This window comes from Amblyomma maculatum, chromosome 1, assembly GCF_055883805.1.
Source record: "Amblyomma maculatum isolate TAMU_Amacu chromosome 1, ASM5588380v1, whole genome shotgun sequence".
Taxonomy (NCBI): domain Eukaryota; kingdom Metazoa; phylum Arthropoda; class Arachnida; order Ixodida; family Ixodidae; genus Amblyomma; species Amblyomma maculatum.
In genome coordinates this window covers 468323870-468342236 of record NC_139344.1, presented here as the reverse complement: position 1 = coordinate 468342236, position 18367 = coordinate 468323870, and the positions used below count along the sequence as shown (strand labels likewise).

General features: G+C 48.2%; 1 pseudogene; it reads right to left on the bottom strand.

Annotated features, from left to right (window-relative positions):
• Positions 1–783: 783 nt before the first annotated feature.
• On the bottom strand, positions 784–2178 carry LOC146209917 (uncharacterized; annotated as a pseudogene).
• Positions 2179–18367: the final 16189 nt, after the last annotated feature.

Below are 18367 nucleotides of genomic sequence, written 5' to 3'. Positions count from 1 at the left end.
CTTCGAGATTGCATTCATGTATCACTGCATTTAGCACCTCTGCACTTTTGTCTCGGACACGTGCACGCTTAGCACGATCCAAGGCTGAGCACACGCAGTTGAAATCTCCCAACAGTACTATCACTCTGTCACAGTGTATGTAAGCATCAAAACGCTCAAAGAAGTATCAACGCTCTGTTTCAACATTCCGTGCATAGGCACAAACGACACGAAAAGACACACCAGAATAGGTGAAATCAACAACTAAAAGGCGCCCACTTTGACAAGAAAGCATTGATTCCACAGAAATCCCAATGTTATTGCGTATGAATAGGGCACAACCACCTGCTCCACCACCTGCATGACATACACATACATGAAACTGCATACGGAAATTGGACACCATTCGATCAGTCGCTTCTTCGTTTTCAATTTTTGTCTCCTGGACGGCAACTACATGTAGGTCATTGTCAAGAAGAAGGCGACTAAGTTGGCACTGCCGTCTCCTTGCACAAAGCCCTCTTACGGTTAGAGTGGCTACCCGTAACGCTGTTTCAAGAATGCTTGCCATGGCTACACGAACGAATGGTTCCCATCACAATGGAACAAGTTTCTCTTTTGATACATTTGCGATACCATGGGAACCGCAGGCTTCCCAACCAAAATTCTGCTTTGGATTTGAAAGGAACGTAAACGCCTTTTTCCTGCATCCGTTCAAATACTAATTTATACAGAATTTCAGCCATTGTTGTCACCAATATCCCCCCCCCCCCCCAACCCTTTTACGACCCTGACAGCAAAAAACTACGGAGGCGGCTTACCCGCCTGCCGAGCCTCGATGGGAATGCTCGGTCGCGGCTTGAAGGATGGTCGCCGCATCCCTGATCCTGGCGTTTTTGCTGGTGGTTCGTCTCCACCAGTTCCTTCCTGATGCAATTGCTTCCTGTCGGTAGCATCTTGCGGCCGCTTCCCGGCCGGGAGGTTAGCCGCTCCAAACGCAGTGTCCATGCTGTCGACGTCTGCTTGGCTGACGGCTACGGCGGTGTCTGCAGGCTTTTCGTCCGTGCCCTTCGGCGTCTCCACGACGTCTCGTGAAGGCACTTGTTGCGGTTCTTCAACCACGGCTTCTTGTACGGTGTTGTTCCCCGCTTGTGGTATGGGTGTATTCGGCTTTGCCACAGTGGCTCGTGCACTTGCTGCAGCTGAAGCTTCCTCCACGTCTGCCCCGTCCATGAGCAGGTCAGACACATCCTCACTGCCCACGGGTCTGGTTACGCTGGCATAGGTTCGCGATCATTGGCTTTCGTCGTGGCCGAAGCGACGACAGACACCGCACCGCGGGATACGGCACTCACGGCGAATATGGCCTGTGGCTCGGCAGCGAATGCAGAGTGGAGCCCTGCCCTGCACAACAACAAGAGCTAGCTCACCGGACACGCTCAGTTGATGAGGTAGATCGTCAACCTTCACACCGACGTTCAGCTTCAAGGTTACGTTTCTTGTGGTAGAGCCTTTATTGGTCACTCCTTGAACACGCCACCGTTCCCGCGAGATGTCACTGACCTTGCCGAAAGGAGCGAAGGCGAGACGCACGTCCTCGTCTGGTACACTGTGCAGGAGCCAGTGCACCTTCATGCGTATATCCCTGTTAGCCGGGTCAATGACGAGACATCGCTTCTTCTTCACTAGCAGTTCGCCAATGCTGACCATCTTCTTGACTGCTTCGGTATCCTTGAGTGTAACGGCCCACACATGGCTCATTCGATACGCCCCCAAAGCGATAACTTCGGGGAGCACCGAAAGCTGAGTGAGGGCGTCTCGAAAATTCTCAACCCTATACGGCCGGGCAGTTATGTCAGCATGCAAAAATACGGTATTTAAAACAAACCGACCTGTGGGAAGACTGGACAAAACAACCTGGTACTCATTCTCAGAGGACGAAAACCTGTTACCGCGGCCCTGCTGGGCAGCTGACACCGGTCCGTGGGAGCCCATGAATACACGTCCGCTCGCTAGCGAAGCCGGAAGTGGAATCCACTGCGCCACTCTGCTTTTATCCTATGTCCATCTTTAAATCCAGATTTTATACACACATAAAATTACGCAACAAAGAGACATGGGTGAAAACGACGCCAGCTCGGGCTGCTGGAAAAGCATGCAGTTAAAGTGAAATGCATTTCAGTGCAGACAACAAAGCGATTACAGTTGCCTGAGAATCAATTGACTGATTTCCTCAAAAGAAAAAAAAAGATAGAGCAGAGCGTGGTTTCGATCCACGGACCTCTGGTTTATGGGCCCAGCACGCTTCCACTCCGCCACTCTGCTTTTTTTTTCTTTATTGCATGAAAAAACTTCCGTAAAAAGGAACAACTCCCCTTACTTAAAAATGTCCATGTCTAAAGTTACCGGGCTGCTTAATACGAGCCCGTCATATCCACAGCCCAACAATGCACAATCATCAGGTCATCAAAAGTCTGGGAGACATACACATGCGTCTAGATACGGCATCCAGTTTGGAGGTTCTTCACGTGCAGCATATACACTTCTCACCAAAGCACACTGCTCCCGAAACACGGATTTGAACGATCTTGGTGACTCTGCATGCCTGTCGATCATGCGGCTTTTCCAAAGGCTGAACAGTCCCATCAACACAAATAGATCGTAAGGCACGGCAGAGTTTTTGTCAGGAGGCAAAAATCTAATTGTATAAGGCGTAATTTCAATGTCCTTTTTAAGAGTTCTTTGTAGTATGTCCCAAAAGAACATAGCATCACGGCACAGAATAAAGCAATGATCAATTGTCTCAGACACGTTACAGAGACGACAATTTACCGACCAGGGCACAAACATCTCCTTATTGTGAAGAAATGTCTTGACAGTCAACGTCGCTTTATGTAATTTGAAAAAAGAACGTTTTTGCAGCTGCCTGAATGCACATTTGCCTAACACGCTTTAAAACAGTGGTGTCTAAAAACCCCAGATAAGGCTACCGATACAACGGTGTAGGGAACAAAGACTCAGTGAGAGCCTGGGTCATCTGCTTTCTCGAGAGGCTATACAGGTGATCTACAGAGAAACGCACAGTGAGAAAATTGAAAGTGTCAGCAACCTCCTTAAGGAATCCCCATAAACGCCCCCCACGAACCTGCATAGTTGGTGCGAATAAGTAAGGCAAATGTGGACTAAGACGCCCAATGAGCACAGTTATAAGAAACGAATGGTTTGCCGATTTGAAAAAGAAAAAACGGGAAACAAGGTGATGCACAAACAAGTGTACAAGGCCCACTCCACCAGACTCTAAGGGAAGAAACAAGTTGTCACGCCGCATGGGCTCCCATTGAGAGCGCCACACAAATGTTGCAAATATTCTGTGTATAACTTGTACTTTGCTCCTCGCACAATGCAGGACTTGAAGGACATACGCAAGCTTTGCGAACAAAAATATGTTACAGACCTGTGCCCTAGCAAACACTGAGAGTTCCCTACCCATCCAAGCCTGCGTTTGTCGCCGCATAGGTACGATTTGTAAATCCCAGTAGGCTCCGCTGTTACGAACTTGGTTCAGCGGAACCCCTAGGTACTGAAGAGTACTACAGTCCCAGCATATGCCTCCAAACTGGCTTGGTCTAGTGCCCCAGTGTCCCAACCAAAAACCTTTGGATTTATCTAAATTAAGGGCCGCGCCTGATGCATCGCAGAACTGTTCAGTCAAGTGTAAAGCCTCAAGTACACTCTTTTTGTCAGAACAAAAGAGGGCTTATCGTCCGCGTAAGCTAAAATCTTAACTTCACATTGAGCCAGAGAGAAACCACGGATGGCTGCACTGTTAATTATACTAAGACAGAGGGGTTCCAGATATAAGCCAAACAACAGTGGAGACAGTGGACATCCTTGACGAACAGATGATTCCAGTTGTATTGGTTTCGTTAGCTCCTGATTAACAATTAGTCTTGTATACGAGTTCATATAGCACAGCCTTATGCCTTTGAGCAAAACGTCACCAATGTTTGCATTCTCCAAGACCGCGAACAAGAAATTGTGCCGAACTTTATCAAACGCCTTCGCCAGGTCAATTTGAATCAGAGCTACTTGGCCTGTCTCATCTGATACTGTCTCGATTACTGAACGTGCAATATGGATGTGTGTTTGAATACTGCGCCCTCTGATACCACACACCTGATGACCAGCTGCAAACGAGAACAAAGGGCCTTAGCAAAAATTTTGTAATCAACATTGCAGAGGGAAATTGGGCGATATCCTTCAACAGTTTTCAACCGATTAGTATATTTGCTTTTGGGAATTAATATTGTGTGGCCTGAATAGAAAGTGGGAGGCAGGAAACCCACATCATAAGATGCTTGGAATGCTTCCATCAAAACAGGTGTTAGGCAAGGCGAAAATGTTTTATAAAATTCGCTAGTAATACCATCTGGGCCAGGAGATTTCTGCTTCTGAAGGTCTGAAATGGCTAATTTAATTGCTTCCAAAGTGATGGGTCCCTCTACTACAGCACACTTCTCATCGTCTAGTCGAGGAAAGTTCTCAAGTAAGGAATTATAATCGAAACCCTGATTTGGATCTTTACAACTGCCGAACAGCTTTCGATAATAATCATACAAAGCAGCAAGAATACTAGGAGCATCACTATATGTGCAATCACCATACTGAATTTCCAATATTTCCTTCGTAGGAGCATTCTCTCTTTCATCACTGAGGGCCCGACGTGAAGGTTGCTCGTCAAGAAACCTTCCAGTTCTAGATCTTATTAGGGCCCCCTTGTATCTTTCCGTCGCAAATTGTTGAAGCTCTGCCTTTATGTTATTAATTTCTTCAACATAGGCACCCGGGCTAACCCTCTCTAGCTCATGTAGCTCAGTTAGAGTGCGCCCAAGCTCACGAAGGTGGTGTCTCTTTAGGAACGCGATTCTTGCAGAGGCTTCAATTGCTACGTTTTTGGTTTCCTGTTTAAACAAGTCCCATTTTTGAAAAACTGACAGATCATGGCGTGACCATATGTCTTTCGAACAAGTAGGTACAGCACGCTTAAAGATTTCATCGGAGAGCAGACAGTTATTCATTTTCCACAGTTCCCACCGAGGGTGAAGTATCTGCCGACTGTACCTCCCTACCTGAAGAGACACCATACAATGGTCACTGAAGAAGATGGGCCGCACCCAGTAACCAAACACATTTGCTAACGTGTCTGCAGAAACATAAATTCTGTCAAGGCGGGCATTAGAGGAGAACTGAAAATGAGTGAAATGAATACTGTCGCCTTTTTCCTGCCCCACATCCACAAGGTTATATTCACAAGCCAAATCGTTAAGTAATGCAGCACTAGGGTCATATCTCTTACATAATGCTGATCGGTCCTCATCCCTACAAACACAATTAAAATCTCCCAACAACATAATTTTGCGATCTGTGCACAAATGATTAACTAATGAAAGAAAAAAATGCCTTCTGTCTCGCTGTTTTACAGGGGCGTAAACACAAATAATTCGCCACTGCACACCTGAGATTGTGAGGTCACAGCATATAAGTCGTCCCTCGCCATCTATGCAATAAGACATGGCTGTCATCTCTAGTGTTTTGGTCAGGAATAGCATACACCCTCCGGACAGGACAAGCCTCTAGCGTGGCTAACAATAATGTTATATTCCGGCAAAAACGGCTCAAGAGCAGCTTCCGTCTCTTCATCGGAGGACAACTTTGCTTCCTGAATTGCTGCTACAGACACACTCCATTACCTTAACAGATGTCTTAACTGCTTCTGTCTCCGACGATTGCGCATACCCCTGACGTTAAGGGTAGCGAATTGATATGCTGCGACGCTAGCCATATTTGGTACTAGTCCTTTTAAACATCATCCCCTGGAATGGGGTGGCCCGCCTGCAAATTGGCGGCCTTTCGGGCAGACATCACCCTCCTCTTTAAAGTCACCCTTCCTGTGGCCTCTACACAGTGTGCCTTGTGGCCAGCACCATCGATACACACCTCATCATCTGCGGGACGCTTCAAAGGCACTGTGGTGTCCATGTCCTCCTCTGAGACACTCAAGGCTTCGGCCCACGGACCTGATTGGAGAACGTCGCTCGCTGCCACACTGACAGCCGACAGAGAACCGGACGCACCAGAGATCGGCGCCACAGACGGCTCACTGTTACCCTCCAACGACGAATGAGAATCAATGACGAAGGAGGATAGGTGAGCATCCACTGGCAGTATCTTCTCCATTGACTCCACAGGAGGCATATCCAGACGTCCTTCAATGACAGGTGGTTCTTGGGCAGCAAGCGCAGCACTCTGAGTGGCACTCACAGGCGGGCCCGGGTCCTGCGGTTTTGACTCTGGAGACGCTGGTTCTTGATGGCCAGTCACTGCAGCTTCTTCTGAGTTGATGTGGGGTGCAGAAGGCTTCTGGTCCCCATCAATTTGAGGTTCACGACCTAACTCACCAGTTACATCAACAACCTCTGACACATCCATGATATGTTCGGACGCCACGTCATCGTCTCGTGACCACTGGCCTTGACGCAGTCTATCGGCATAACTTAATACACAGTTCTCCACAGTATGGCCAAAGCGCCGGCACTGGGTGCATTGAGGCGTTCGGCACTTACCCCGTACATGACCTACCCGGCTGCATCGAAGACACAGTGGAGGTCTCCCTGAGATAAGCACTAATGCCTGCACCCCATAAACATTAAGATTGTGAGGAATTGTACTTGCTGACACTCCGTCCTTGAGCGTGAGGGAGATTTCACGGTTCGCCGTTTCCATGTGCTCCATCCCTGGGCACCGCCACTTTTCACGCTCCACAGATTGAATCGTTCCACAAGGCTCGAAAGCTTCCACAATCCTCCGGTGCTCCATATAGCGGGGAAGCTAAAGGAGCTTAACCTTGACATTCTTTGTATCCGGGTCGAACACCATGCACCGAAGTCCTTTCACAGGGAACTCTGCTTTGTTAATTAGCTTCTGCTTTGAAGAACTACTCTCGCAGGTAACCATCCACACGTGGCTCATTTGGTATTGACCAATGCACAAAATTTCCCGGAGGTCCAAAATCTGTGCAAGTGCGTCTCGAAAGTCAGGTGCTCGGTACGGGCGACCCTTAAGGTCGGCATGCAGGAAAACGGTATTAAGGACAACATTACCGGTGGGCAGGCGTGGAAGGACAACTTTGTACGTTTCGGTAGCGTCCTGAGGAGTCGAAAGACCTCGGCCAACGGCCGATGCGCTGTTTCCAGCAAGCAACATTTTCAGGCTCAGCCGCCCAGAACGCCCTTCCTCCACTCTGCTTTTATCTTATGTCCATCTTTAAACCCAGATTTTATACACACAGAAAATTACGCAACAAAGAGACATGGGTAAAAACGACGCCAGCTCGGGCTGGTGGAAAAGCATGCAGTTAAAGTGAAATGCATTTCAGTGCAGACAACAAAGCGATTACAGTTGCCTGAGGATCAATTAACTGATTTCCTCAAAAGAAAATAAAAAAGATATTGAAGAGCGTGGTTTCGATCCACGGACCTCTGGGTTATGGGCCCAGCACGCTTCCACTGCGCCACTCTTTTTTTTTCTTTATTGCCGGGCTCCGACAACCAACTCAGTACATTACGATACACTATATACAAACACAAGCAAGACGTGGAACAAAAAGGAAACGCTGTCAGTTTTGTACTGACATTGCAACTTAAAATTCCTTTTGCCCTGCCAAGGCTGGAAGCCTTGGCAGCCACTGCGGCACACACTCAAGTGTCTTCTGCACCTCAACGAAGCGGGAAATGCTCTCCCGAAAATACAACCGTGCAGGCCTCGCATCAGGATCACAATAGAAGCCGGCCATGCGGGAGCGCCATACAGAGTGGAGCCCAGCCAACATTACGAGATCGAAAGGAAAACCATCTTCTTTATCTATCACCAAATATCTGATCCCGTGTGGATCTAGAGGGAAATCCTTTTTCACTGTTCTCTGCAGAACATCCCAGAAATACACTCCTTCCCAGCAGTGAAGAAAAACATGATCTATAGTTTCGGGTAGCTTGCAGATTAGACAGTTAGTTCCCCATGGCAAAAAAAAAACCTGGTTGTTCAAGGAATGTTTTGACTGGAAGTGTTCCAGTATGAAGTTTAAAAAAAAAAAGGACTTCATGCCTGGTGTCACCTGCATTTTCTTCACCCGTTTTAACACATTCTGGCCCGGCCCTCCACTGTGCATGGCTCTGTACATCGGTACAGGAAGTATGCTGGCGCACACATCTTTGTACATTGTTTTCCTTTTCACCGCAGACAAATAATCGTTAGAAAATCGCACTGTCAACAAACATAAGCTCATCACCACCTCCTTGAAAAAGCCCTTAATTGGTCCTGGCATTTCATTCGTGCCGATCACAAAGTTTGGCAACGCCCGTCTTGATCTCATTTGGCACACCGTTCGTAAGAAAGAGTCTTTTGTGCCCCGGAAAAACAGAAACCTGTTAATAAGCTGTCGCACAAAGAGGTGCGCCAGACCAAGACCGCCGTCCTCCACCTTTCTGAACAAATTTGTTCGGCTGCACCTTTCCCACTGCGATGCCCAAATAAAGGTGGCAAACACTCTGTGCAGCTTTTGCATATTTAGCCGCGAGCAATGCAAAACCTGCATTAGATACCATAATTTGCTTATAAAAAAAAGATTACACACAGTTGCCTTGGCAAAAAACGAAAGAGGAACCCCCTTCCATCTGTCTGCTTTCTCACGTATTTCATGCGCCTGGCTTCTACAGAGGTCATCATTGCTTTCGTAGAATTGCAGAGGGACACCCAGGTACTTCACTGGGGTCTTCATCCACGTTACGCCTGCAAACGTGTCTGGGGTTGACGCCCATTCTCCATGCCAAAATCCCAGGCATTTTTCCCAATTGATCAAACTCCCTGTGGTGTCCCGAAAACATTTTACCTCTTCGACCACTGCTATAATACTTTCTTTATCAATACAACACACTGCGACGTCATCGGCATACGCTAAGAGCTTCACTTCGGCAGCATGGAGTCGAAAACCGTGAACAGAATCATTTTTAATAATAGTCAAGCATAGTGATTCGATGTAGAGACAAAATAAAAGTGGGCTGAGGGGGCATCCTTGGCGTACCGCACGCTGCACGGCAATGGGGGCCCCCAGTGACTTGTTTACAATACGCCGTGTTGACAACTCCTGTACGCCATGGCCACACCCTCTCTGATAACCGAACCGACATTAATACGGTCGAGAATGGCGAACAGGATAACATGTGATACACAGTCAAAGGCCTTCTCTAGGTCGAGCTGCAAAACCGCGACGCCAGATTGCATGACATCAAAGCACTCAAGCACGCACCGCATCTTGTGTATGTTGCTTACTATAGACCTTCCCTTGATTCCACATGTCTGGTGGCATCCTACTATGTCCTTAATCACTGTCTGGAGCCTAGCTGCTAAGACTTTCATTGATATTTTATAGTCAACATTGGTTAAAGAGATGGGCCTGTAAATCGTTACAAGGCGAAGTCTTTCTGTATCCTCAGTTTTTGGTATGAGAACAGTATGTGATGTACTATATGACGGTGGTAATTCTTTCAGTTGGTATGCCTCATTGAATACAGCTGTAAGCACTGCAGACAACTTATCTTTGAAAAACTTGTAGAACGCGGCGCTCAAGCCATCGGGCCCAGGCGACTTTCCGTCGTTCAAGTTTTCAACTACTCGGCACACTTCTCTTTCGGTTATTGGCCGCTCCAAAACTTCTTTTACCTCGTCGGCCAGTCGCGGCATCTGACCCAGAAACATCTTTTTGAAACCGTCTAAGTCAGCTTCATGAAACGCGAATAACGCCTGATAATGCTCAAAGAACTCTCGCCCAATGCCGTCGTTATCTGACACCACAACGCCGTTCCGCTCTATCTCGCATACGTGGTTCCGTTGGCCGTTCGTTTTTTCCAAACCTAAAGCCCGCTTCGTAGGTACTTCGCCCGCTTTTAGTGCATTTGTTCTAGCTCGCACCAGCGCGCCCCGATGACGCTCTTCTTCGATCAGCTGTAATTGCTGTTTTATAATCCTCACGTCATCTTTGAAAACACCTGGCTTTTTACATTCCTCTGTTATTAACATCTTTAGTGTTTTCTGCAGTTCGTTTTCTTTAATTTTTTTAATGAAATCGAATCGAACTGGCCCTATCAATCGCTGTGATTTTGATTTGCTCTTTGCATAGTTCCCACTGTTGTCCCACCTTGCAGTAATCGTTCATATTTATTCTGTTGGTTTCTTCTGTCACTTTTGCTACAAAATATTCAAGCAAACTTCCTAACTTTTTTCTTTGTTCCTATCACGCACTTAACCCGACAGTGGTCAGTAAAACACAGCGGTAGCACGGTGTAAGTGCGGCATTTTGGGATCAGGTCGAGTGCTACATAAACCCGGTCTAGGCGTGCGTGGCTTGTCCCCTGGAAATGAGAGTACTTCACTGCCTGTCCACTCTCTAGGACTTCGGCCACGTTGACTAATTCGGCTGCGGTACCAATATCGGCTAATAAATCTGTGCTCTTATATCGGAAAGCCATGCCGCTGGTTTTGTCTGTAGAATTCAGTACACAGTTATAATCCCCCAAAATAATGAAGCATTTTTCAGGGTCCACATATTGCTGAACCATAGCGAAAAAATTATATCTCTCATTCACTGCATTTGGTGCGTATATGCAAATAACCCGATAGTCCCTTTGGCAATAACTAAAATCACAAATAACGAATCTTCCAGAGGACCCTGATGTGGTGCTCTGCACAGTAAGACCCGGTAACTTTTTGACGAAGAGTACGCATCCTGCTGACAACCCAACAGCGTGGCTAACCACAGCGTAGTACCTTGAGGTAAAACGCAGCACCATGCTCCCAGTCTCTTCTCCCTCGACTTTTGTCTCCTGAACAGCTAGTACGTCAATGTCATAATCTGTTATAAGCCGATACAATTGACTTTGTTTTCGTTTGCTCGCTAGTCCTCTGACATTCAACGTGGCTACACTTAGAGACGGTTCAGGTGCCATTGTTGCTCTAATTATGAGGTAGGCCCAGGAGCATGGTGCTTACCTTTAACGTCTAGCAAGCCGCTAGACGCCTCCGGAGCCGCCCGGCTGACCGGTCTCGCTTTTCGGCGGGGGTGGCTTGTCGACAGGTTTTCTTTCCGGTGCGAAGTTAGGTCGCGGCTTGAAGGACGGCCGCCGTCCCTGCACCGCTTTCACAGGCGGCTCGTCAACACTGCTTGCATACGGCATGTCATCGAGATCGCCGGCTGCGTCGTGGGGCCGTTTAGTTGCAGTTCCGGAACCCACTGAACTGACATTGCCATTGCCTGGGAGCTCCTGACCCTTCACTGCTGCTGGCTGCTGCGCTTGACTGGATTCATCTTCGTTGATGTTCGACTCTGCCGATGATGGGTTTTCCACCATTTCACTTGCCCTGTCCGTGCTTTTATCCTGGGCTCCTTCGCTAAGGAGAGGCATTTCTGCTCCCGAAGAAGTCGCTATCTCACCAGTCCCCTCCGCCTCAGCCTCGTCCATGAGGTGCTCGGTGTCATCACTCGCTGCCGTTCTCGTTGCCGCGGCATAGGTACGGACGCACTGCGAGCCCTCATGCCCAAATCGCCTGCAGATCGAGCAACGCGGCACCTTGCACTCTCTTCTCACGTGGCCCGAGCCATGGCATCGCAGGCACTGCATCGGGCGACCAGGTGCGACAACTAGTGCCAGTTCACCACCGACCCGTAACTGGTGCGGCAGGTCTTCTATTTTCATGCCGTTCTTCAGGATTAAAAGCACTGACCTCGTTGTGGTGTCCTTGTCACTCACACCCTGCAATCGCCAGTGCTCTCGTCTGACATCTACTACAGTCCCAAAGGCCGCAAGTGCGGACCGGACGTCCTCGTCCGCCACTCCATGATACCAAGTGAAGCTTCAGCTTCACCTGCTGTTCCTTCGGGTCGATGATGACACAGCGTCGCCTCTTCACCATTAGCTCCTTCACGCCAAGCAGCCGTTTTGTAGCCTCGGCCACATTAAGGGTGACTGCCCAAACGTGGTTAACCTGGTAGGCTCCCAAGGCCACCACATCCGGCAGTAAGCCTGTAGGCAAGAGCGCATCTCGAAAATCTTCAACTCTGTAGGGCCTTGCTCGCACGTCGCCGTGCAAAAACACGGTGTTCTGAACGATGCGTCCGGTTGGCAGCTGAGGCAGAATAAGCTGATAATCGCTGTCTTCGCTATCTGAGATCCTGTTTCCGCGGCCGGTAAAAGCCGCAATCGCCGCTCCGTCGGAGCATCTGATTCCGCGTCCGTACACGGCGGTGGCCGGAAGTAGAATGACTGCGCCACTCTGCTTTTATCTTGTGTCCATCTTTAAACCCAGATTTTATACACACATAAAATTACGCAACAAAGAGACATGGGTAAAAACGACGCCAGCTCGGGCTGCTGGAAAAGCATGCAGTTAAAGTGAAATGCATTTCAGTGCAGACAACAAAGCGATTACAGTTGCCTGAGAATTAATTGACTGATTTCCTCAAAAGAAAAAAAAAAGGATATAGCAGAGCTTGGTTTCGATCCACGGAACCCTGGGTTATGGGCTCTTTTTTTTCTTGATTGCCTGGCTTTAACACAAATACACCGCACTGCAACTCAAAACAACAGGAACAAAGGAATAATATATGTACACAAAGCTAGTTCGCGTTGCCTAACGCCCACTGAGGGGCAGGCATTGTCATGTTAAAATTCCTTGAGCACCGTCAAAGGTTCCAGCTTTGACAGCCACTCAGGAGCACATGGTTGCAATTTAAGCCCGTCGAGCCATCGCTGCACACTTTCACGGAAATTCATGCGGGCGGGCCGTGCATCTGGATCGCAGTGTTAACCAGCCATTCGTGCGCGCCATATACTGTGGAGGCACATTAACATAACCTGGTCTAACGGCATGTCATCGTGGTTATCCAATGGCAAATACCTAATGCCATGGGAATCAAGTGACAACAGTCTTTTTCTTGTCCTTTGCAGAACATCCCACAAATATACCCCCTCCCAGCAATGCAAAAACACGTGATCTATTGTCTCTTGCTGTTTGCCGATCAGACATCGGGCCCCCCACGGTTAAAGCCCCTCAATAAACTAAAAGTAGCGCCAACATGTGAAGTTTGCCGCCCGCCTCCTCTCCTGCGCTCTCCTTCGTCGTTCGACCCTCTCATTGGCCGAGCGCCGTCACGTGCGCGCGAGCGCTTTTTTTTTTCTGCTGGGCGTGCAGCTTCCTCCTTTCCAGCGGGGCGGGCGGCGCGCGCGCGGCACATATCGCCGTGTGTTTTGCTGCCACGCGGACTGCTACTAAATCGTTCCCGCTGGCTATTTAATTTTTTTTTTCAAGCATGTTGCGCTCTTTGGCCGGCGGCTGATAGAAGCACGGTGGTGAAGGCGAGTTCAACCAACGCAGACATCGCGTACAAATGGTGTCACGCACTGACAGTTTAAAACGGAACCGTTTCAGCGCAAAATATAAAAAAAAATCTGCTACCACGCTTCTCAAGTTTCACGGTAGCTTACAATTCAGTCCAACCTGCAAAGAAACCACACAGACTGCAGCTTCCGCAGCCTAGTTAATTTTTTTTTCAAGCATGTTGCGCACTTTTGTCAACGGCTGACGGACTCAAGGAGGTGAAGGCGAGTTAAATCGACGCCAAAATCGTGTACGTATGGTGACACACCATGGCAGCTGAACACGGCACCGTCTCAACGCCAAATATATATATATATAAAAAAAATAACTGCTACCTCCCTCACCAAGTTTACCGGTAGCTCACAAGTCAATCAAAGCTGCAAAGACTCCGCACAGACTGCAGCTTCCGCCGCCTATAGTTAATTTGATCTGCAGCTGAAGTTGAAAATACATGGAAAACAGCTGCTGCCACACTTCTCAAGTTTACCGGCAGCTCGCAATCCAGTCAACGCTGCGAAGGAACCATACACCGACTGTTCCGAAATTGTTCCTGTCCGCCGCCTAGTTACAAATTTTATAAAGCATGCCGCTGAGTGGCCAAATGTGACGAACTACGGACACACGGAGATGACGGCGAGTTGAACCAACGCCGAAATCGCGTATATGTGGTGTATGACACTGAGAGCTGAAACTATTCTGGCGGGAAATCCCTGTCAACATTCGGTAATTATGTTTCAGCAGTGAGTAATATTTTAACCTGAACACATTGCGACAAAATGCAAGGCTCTGGTGAGACCTGGCGCACGGCCGCCTCGATCGGCGCGCGCGCGGCGCTGATCCTTGGCGCTTATCGAGACGGCTGTGAAGGGCGCCTGCTCCGGAGAGCGCGCGCTAGTCGCGCTCCCCGTAGGTGGAGCCACGGTCGAAATGTGAGAGGAGGAGCGGCGCCGCCGGAGGAGGAGAGAGGAGATGGCGCTACTTTTAGTTTATTGAGGGGCTTTACCCACGGTAGGAACATACCCTTTTCCTCCATAAATGATTTTACACTCAATGTACCGGTATGTAGCATAAAGAAAAAAGTTTTAGCTCCCGTAGCAACTTGCATTTTCTTTACGCTTTTTAATACATTACTTCCTGTGCCTCCATAGTATAAAGTTCTGTACAAGGGCACCGGGAACACCACTTCACAAACATCCTTGTATAATGTTCTCCTGTTAACATTACTTAAATACTCTTTCGAAAAACGTGTGCTTAAGAATTTCACGCTCACAACAATTTCCCTAAAGAATCCAAAAAGAGAACCCGGCATACATTGAGTATAAACTACGAAATCAGGCAACGCTCGACCAAGTCTTTGTTGACACACTGCGCGGAGGAATGGATCGCTGGCATCCCTAAAAAACATAAACCGGTTGACAATCTGTCGCACAAACAAATGACCCAGACCAAGCCCCATGCTTCACCTGCCGGAACAAATTTGTCCGACTGCACCTTTCCCAACTCGAGGCCCGAACAAACACCGCAAAAACTCGATGCAATTTTTGCACATATACACGGGAGCAATGCAACACTTGCATTACATACCATAACTTACTAATTAAAAACAGGTTGCAAACTGCGGCTCTTGCAAATATTGATAATTGAGCGCTTTTCCATTTCTCCGCTTTTTAACGGGTTTCTTTTAACTGCTCTAGCCAGTAAGGCTCGCTTTCCTTGTAAAATTCCAAGGGCACACCCAAGTACTTTGAAGGCGTTGTAAGCAACGACACATTAGCGAAAGTGTCGGGGGCAGCTGCTATTCTCCGTGCCAAAATCCCAGGCAATTAACCCAGTTTACTTGACTCCCTGTGACTTTGCTAAAATGTTTTACCACAGCTGTCCTCATCACACTCTCCTTATTTACACAAAAAACCGCAACTTCGTCTGCGTAAGCCAGCAATTTGACTTCTGACTCATGCAGTCGAAAACCATCAATGTCATTGTTTTGTAGAATGCTTAAACACAATGTTTCAATATAAATGCCGAACAAAAGAGGGCTGAGGGGGCAACCTTGGCGCACCGAACGTAGTACGTTGATGGGGGCCCCCAGTGACTTATTGACAATTAATCTCGTAGTGCAGTTACGGTACGCCAAGGCCACTCCCTCTTGAATAACAGAGCCGACATTAACATAGTCTAATATACTGAACAGAATTGTATGTGCCACACAATCAAGAGCTTTCTTGAAGATCAACTGCAGTAACGCAACACATGCATGAGTTGCATCGCAGCATTCGAGCACCCTTCTCGCTTTGTGAATGTTCTGAAAGATGGATCGCCCTTTGATACCGCACGTTTGGTGAGGGCCCACTAGTTCGCATATAACCGTTTGTAGTCTGGCAGCAAGCACCTTCATATAAGTCTTGTAATCAACGTTTGTCAGAGCAATGGGCCTGTAAGACGACAACTGCCTAAGCTTATCTGCAACACAGCGAAGCGCTCAAACTCACAAAGGACGAGGAGGGGACAGGACAATAGCGGTTGGTTGGTCAGGTTCTGGTTGGTCATTTGGTTGCTCAGTTTTCGGAATAAGTACTGTGTGCGACGATCCGAAAGACGTAGGCAGTGCTTTCAGTTCATATGCTCCATTAAATAAGGCACAACAAAGGTGATAGCTATTCCTTGAACGCTTTATAAAAAGCCGCACTCAGGCCATCAGGCCCGGTTGATTTCCCTGGGTTTAAATTTTCTATTGCCTACTGCACTTCTTTTTCGCTTATTGGCCGCTCCAGTCTTTCTTTTTGTTCGTCAAAAATTTTTGGCATCGCGTAAAGAAAGGATTCTTTAAAACGGTCCAAATAAACCTCTCGGGACGAAAATTGCTCTTCATAATACTCCCGGAAAGCTTTCGCGATTCCTTCGTTATCGGTTTCTGTGCGTCCTGCCCAATCTACCTCTGCCACGTGATTTCGCCTTGCATTTGCTTTTCCTGTTCCCAACGATCTTTTTGTCGGCGTCTCATCCATGGCCAATTTTTCCGCTCTCGCACGCACCAGTGCTCCGCGATAACGGTCTTCGTCATTCAGTTGAAGTCTTTGTTTTACTTTTCTAACGTCGTCCATGTATATCCCTGGCGTGTTAAACTCCAGGGCTAACAATTTATCTAGCAAAGATCTTAAATGCATTTCATTTTGTTTTTCTTGAAACCGTATGCAGCTGGCCTTTTCTATAGCTTTGATTTTAGTTTGTTGCTTACACAGTTCCCATTTTTGACCCAGTTCGTAGGTGTCCTCCTGGGAAATCTTACCAATTTCTTCTTCTACTAGTCTGGTGAATTGCTCGTCATTCAGCAGTTTATTATTTAACTTCCACAATTCCCAATTAAAACCGCTACCTCTCTTTCTTGTTCCAATTGTACACTGAACCATGCAGTGATCTGAGTACGTTACCGCCAAAACGTAATAATCCTGGCATTTTGGAGCCAGTTCTGCGGACACATAAATCCTGTCAAGGCGGGCGTGGCTAGCACCCTGAAAATGAGTGTACTGAAACCGTCGCTCGCTCGTGAGACAATCTGCAACATCTTCCAGTACAAACTCGTCAATCAAGCGCGAAAGTACCTCTGTGCTACGATCCCTAAATATACGATGGCTAGTTTTGTCACCGGAGCTCAGTACACAATTGAAATCTCCCAGAAAGACAAGTTGCTTATCCGTGTTTAAATACTCCTCAACAAAATCAAACAAAGCAGCCCTCTCATCAACTACCGTAGGTGCATATATACAAACAGCACGCCACTCAGCCGAGCAAAAACTAACATCGAGGACCACACCCCGACCCGACGGAAAAGAAGCATGCGACTGCACTACAAGACCCGGCAACTTCTTCACAAACAGGACGCATCCAGCATAAGTACCGACTGCATGACTGACAGCTGCGTAAAACCGCGACGTGAAACGTTGCAACATACTCTCGGTCTCTTGTTCACCCTCGACTTTTGTCTCTTGAACTCCAAGTATATCGATGTCATTTTCATTTAAAAGGCGCAGGACTTGGTTCTGCTTCCTTTTCGCCGCTAGACCTCTCACGTTAAGGGTCGCAATCTTTAGTGACAGTACATAAGCCATTTTCTTAGAGTGAAAAGAGGCCAAGAGCATGGTGCTTACCTTTCACGTCTAGCATGGCGCTAGACGCTTTCGTTGACGCCAGAGCCATGAGGTTGAACTGGCAGACCTTGTGACAGGGGCGGCTTTTCGGCAGCTCTCCTGTCCGTCGACACATTCGGTCTTGGTTTGAAGGTCGCCCTCCTCCCTATTGGCGTTTTTATTGGCGGCTCGTCGTTGCTAGCTGCCTCTGCCTTGTTTGTCTCCCTGGTGCTCTCGTCGTGGGCACGCTTCGCAGGGCCTTGGGCGTTGGTCGCTCGGCCGCTGCTCTTTTCGAGGGTTTCCTGTCTACCCGCAGACTCCAGAAGTTCAATTTTTGAGCTCTCGGCATCGCGCATCCTTTCTTCCGCTGACGGTCCGTTGTTTGGTAGTGTGACTTCCTTGTCTGGCCTACCGAGTATCTCGTCACCACCCCCGGGGGCACTAACATGCCTGTCGTTGCTGCTAACTTTTGCGCTTCTCCGACCGCTTTTGCGGCCTCTTCAGTCTCTGCGACATATATTTGGTGCTCCGTCATGTCCGCCCTCGCTGTTGGTGCAGTAGCCACTGCATACGTTCGTACGCAATCTTCCTCGGAGTGGCCAAAACGCTTACACGTCAAACAACGCGGAATCTTACATTCCCGGCGCATATGACCGGTCCTGCGGCAGCGCAGGCACTGCATTGGCCGCCCAGGCACCACAACAAGGGCCAACTCCCCTGCTACTCTTATCTGGTGAGGCAGGTCGTCTATCTTCATCCCGGGCTTCAACTTCTACTCT